The sequence below is a fragment of the Elephantulus edwardii genome, unplaced genomic scaffold (assembly GCF_000299155.1).
Source record: "Elephantulus edwardii isolate Elephantulus edwardi_28Jun2011 unplaced genomic scaffold, EleEdw1.0 scaffold00051, whole genome shotgun sequence".
In the NCBI taxonomy this organism is placed as follows: Eukaryota; Metazoa; Chordata; class Mammalia; order Macroscelidea; family Macroscelididae; genus Elephantulus; species Elephantulus edwardii.
Window position 1 is genome coordinate 12,874,111 of NW_006399801.1, and position 4,897 is coordinate 12,879,007.

The following is a 4,897-nucleotide window of genomic DNA, read 5'->3' on the forward strand; positions in this document are numbered from 1 at the left end:
AGGACTTCTAGTGTTGTTCCTAGCTTTTCTGTAATGAATTTTATAGTCCTTGGTTTTAGTCCTAGGTCCATGATCCACCTTGAGTTGGTTTTTGTCCTCCATTATGTTTCGGAGGCAATGATTTGTATAGAATGATATTGCTCATCTTTCTACCTAGGAGCCAATGGTAGATTTGAACTGCCAGAGAAGCTCTGCCTTCGGGTTATTTGTGCACATCCCTGTTGGATTGTATTACTAGAACTACTTGGTACTTAGAATATTAGATAAATGAGACAGAGCCCCTGCTCCAAAAGGGATTCATTGTCTACTAATGTATTAACAGGTTGTTATGGAGAGATACCCAAACCACAAGAAGAAATAGGAAAAGACTCTTTCTAGGAAGTTAACCAGTCTGTAAGGGGTAGTGAAGAAAACACTCAGCAGACAAAGAAGCAAGTAATAATGTGATGTATGTAAGAATTACAAAGATTTCAGTACTGCTGGTGCCAGATAAAGTTCTACACAGGGACAGATGTGGTAGGTCCAACAAGATACTTAACAGTAGAGAAACATTTTGTAAAAAAAAACTCTTATCAGTTATGAGAATAAAGGATACTATGGGAAAGTACCTCTGCAGGATAATATAAAAATTATATCTCTGCCTCAAAAAATGAGTGATGCCCATTACTTGGACTTCTTCTTAAAGTTGATAGAGACACTTAGATGTTTAAGTACAGAAATACCTGCATTAGATCAGGCTTTAAGGACATTATTAGAGTGGCCATATGAAGAGTTGGTTTGCCACAGACAAGACTGTTGATAAGAGGACTGATTGGTTTGTTGATCTATAGTCAAGAGATAATAGTGTCAGAGATGGAGAGACAGGACAGATTCAAGAATCAGTGAAGAATTAAAGTCAACAGGACATAACTGACACTGGAGAACTTCTGAAAAGGGGAGGGTGGGGAACCTCAAGCAACCAAGGAAAAACCCAGAATTCTGTTTAAGGTATTAGTGAGTTCTCATAATAGCACGACAGAAGGCGCTCTGGTGATGTAGGGAGTCACACTGCTAACTCACAGGCCACATTCTTCTGATGGTTCAAATCTACCCACCACTCTGAAAAGGAAGATGGATAATCTCTTTCTATGTGCTTTCCTGTCTGAAAGTGTGCTGAAAGGTCAGCTATGAACATATTTGACTAGACAGCAATGAAAGACCAAATGATACAGGAAGGCAGACACAGTTTAGAAGAAGATGGTAAGCTTACATGTTTTGTTTAAGAATTGAGTGAAATTTCAACTACTGTGAGATAACATCACACCCAGTAACAATAGCAAAATTGAGTAAAGCAGCAAGCAACAAATGTCAGTGAGATTGTGGAGAGATTGGAACACTAATTCACTATTGGTGGAAGTGTAAAATGGTGCTACCACTATGGAAGGCAGTATGGCGCTTTCTCAAAAAGTTGAAAACAGAAATACTATTTGACCCAGCAATTCCACTACTGGGAATATAACCCAAAGAGACCGCAACTGACACCCAAGCAGCTAGATGCACACCCATGTTTATTGAAGCTTTGTTCACAGTAGCAAAGAGTTGGAAACAACCCAAGTGTCCATCAACAAACAAATGGATAGAGAAGCTGTGGTATATTCATACAATGGAATATTATGCAACACTGAAAAACAAGGAACTCATGAAATATTAAGCAAAATGGGTGACCCTGGAGGACATTATGCTGAGTAGAAATATCTCAGTCACGAAAAGACAAATACTGCATAATGCTACTGTTATAGAATAGGACTGATATAGGGACTTGGGGGAAACTGAGATGAGAGGAGATAAATAATGTACATGGAATTGAAACAGACAAAGGTGAGAACTGTATAAAAGGAATATATGATCAGATATTACCATCATGACAAGAATCCAGAATAAGAGCTGCATAGTGAAGTGGTCAGGGTTGGGGAGGCGGGGAAGGACGACTGTATAACAATGAAAGAACTTTTTTCCCCAAGAAAAAAGCAAACTTGAGAGGAGGGGAGACAGGGAGGAAAATATGCAACAATGAATGAATGGAAATCCAAATTCTTTATAAACTTTCATTAAAATTTAAAAAACAAACCAAAGAACATGAACTGGAGGAAGGAGAAGTAAGGGAGTAAAATGTGCCACAATGAATGAATGAAAAAAAAAAGTGACATTTCGGATAATTAATTATATACAGATTTAAGCTTAAGAGTGAGATCTGTGCTGAAAACTTAAATATTTGAGAGTTATCAGCATATAGGTATATTTGGAATAGTAAGAGAGGATCTTAGAAATGTAAATACAGTGTGAAACACTTGGATATGCAATTATTCAAGAGACAGTTAAGAGGAATCTAAGGAAAAAGCTCCAGAAAAGTCTGTCTTAGAAGACTAGGATAAGCAGCAGAAGGAACATAGTACACTGGATCAGAACTGTTGAGAATGATGATACACCCAAACAACAACAGGAGAATGTCAGTCTTGCTGAGGGCCACCTATTGAGTCCTAAGCCATTTTGTTAACAGAGCCAGCCCCAGAGGCTGTCTATATTTCGGGATTCACATTGTTTCCCTGCCTTATTTCCGTTTGTTTCTTAAATAGAATAATACCTACTTACGGATATGTCATGAAAATTAAATGTTGGCCACCAGGAGCCATTCAGTAATAAGTGAGGTGTTTGGTTTTTTTTTTCAATCTGTTTTATTTTCCCCTTTCCTCATTGTAACTATTTGAACCAGAATATTCAAATGAATTGACAGATAATGGAAACTTGTTTTTTACATGTTTAGAGAAAACTGAAATACTTTATTTCTATATACTTGCAAAATTATTCTTTTTTTTTTACTTGCAAAATTATTCTTAATACCTATCCTGAATTTATGTAATTTCTCAAATTAAACTTAGTTTAGAGGTGAGTCTCAACCAGCATTCCGCTCTGTACCTGTGAAATTCTACAACCAGTGTGTGATAGATTATGCTTGCCATGGGAGTAATGTTGCATATCACCGCCCGCTCATTGTCACGCTGTTGGAACCAACTCATAGCTGGTCCTCCACTGGGTTTGTGAGGCTTTCTTCCTCAGAGCTACTAGTGGATTCAAATAGCCAGAGAGGCACTTCTTTGGGTTAACACACCTCTCTACAGCTTACACTGCCAGAGCTCCCCTCAAATATGGTAGAATTATAGAATATATTTTCTTTTATTCCTGCATCCTTAAGATTGATTAAATAAGCACAGGAGTCACAGAGGGAGACACCCTTCTCCATGTAGTATCACCAACCACAGGGAAAATATGCTATAATCCTTCTTGACCATCACCTATCCTTGAAGATCTTGATTTTTTTTTCTCTGGACTGGGAAGACCCTCGACGAGGTGGATTGACAGTGGTACAGTGACTGCCACAACGGTTTCTAGTGTGTCAGAAAGTGTGAGGATGGTACAAGATAGGATGGGGTTCAAACTCACTGTTCATAAGGTCGCTATGAGTCGTACTGTACTTGATGGCACCTAATAACAACAAAATCTTTTTATTTACTTTAATAGTTAAATAAGAATTATACTGAGGAATTTCATAATATTAATTCTTAATTCTTTCTATTCTTTAGTTGGAAGCAAGGTATCATTCTTTCAGCCAGATGATGAAGTAGTAGGTAAGTTGTAACTAATAGTCTGATATTACAAATCATCTCTTTTGTTGTCTCTTCTCTATAAAATTGCTAATATTCATTGGGCTTTTGGATCATACCGAAATATTTTACTTGACTTTGGAATTTCTTCTCAAATATTTATGGATAAGTTTTATACCAATAGCAGAAACTTGTAAAGCTTGTCAACACTTGTAAAACTTGTACCATTTAGATAGAAAGAAATGGTATCATATAGGAAGATTATTACAGTTGCTGCTGTGTTTCTTGTGGTTACACACCATTGTGGTGGTAGTTGTTTTAAGTGGTGTCAAGGCGAATACAACTCATAGCGACCCTATGAACAACCATTCTGACCATTGTCCTATCCTATGCCATATTCACAATCTCTGACATGCTCAAGTCCATTGCCGCAGTCTCTGTGTCAGCCCACCTAATCGAGGGCCCCCCACCTTCCCTAGCATGATATCCCTCCCCAAGGAATAACCTCTCCTAGCAACATGTCCAAAATATGTGAGATGCAGCTCCATCATCTTTACTTTCAAGGAGCACTCTGGCTGCACCTTTTAAGACATATCTGTTTGTTCTTTTAGCAGTCCGTAGGATCTTCACCCTTCTCTACCACAGTTCAGAGGCATCAATAATTCTATCATCCTTGTTCATTGCCCAGCTTTCAGCAGCATAGCAAATGACTGACAAGAACATAGCCTGAATCATTTGGACCCTAGTCTTCAATCTGACGTCATTACTTCTCAGTAATTTAAAGAGATCCCTGATTACAGACTTTCCCAGTTCAATCCTGATCTCCTGAATACTGGTCCCAAGTGAATTGATATGGATCCGAGGACAGTCTCAATCCTTTCTCCATCTATCATAATGTTACCTATCTGTCCAGTGGCGAAGATTTTTGTTTACCTCATGTTTCTTCAATCTGTGTCGAAGGCTGAATTGTTTAACCTTCTTCAGCAAGTGCTTCAATTCTTCCTCACTTTCAGCAAGCAAGATTGAGTAGGCATAGTAAAGGTTGTTGATGAGTTTTCCTCTGATCCTGATGCCACATTTTTTCTTCATCGATGCCCCACTGGTCAAATAATTTGTTCAGCATATCAATTAAATCAATATGGAGAAAGAATACAACCCTAACATATACTTTTCCTGATCTTAAGCCTTGAACTGTTCCTTTGCTTTGTTTGTACAACAGCCTCTTAGTCTAAGTACAGGTTTGGTTTTTTTGTGTGTGT

The 4,897-nt window shown here is 38.0% G+C and overlaps 1 protein-coding gene across 1 annotated transcript in view; it reads left to right on the plus strand.

The window, feature by feature from the left end:
- The window catches only part of CRYZL1 (crystallin, zeta (quinone reductase)-like 1), a 62,090-nt gene that overhangs the window by 24,141 nt on the left and 33,052 nt on the right, over positions 1 to 4,897 (plus strand). The gene's annotated exons all lie outside the window — the stretch shown is intronic.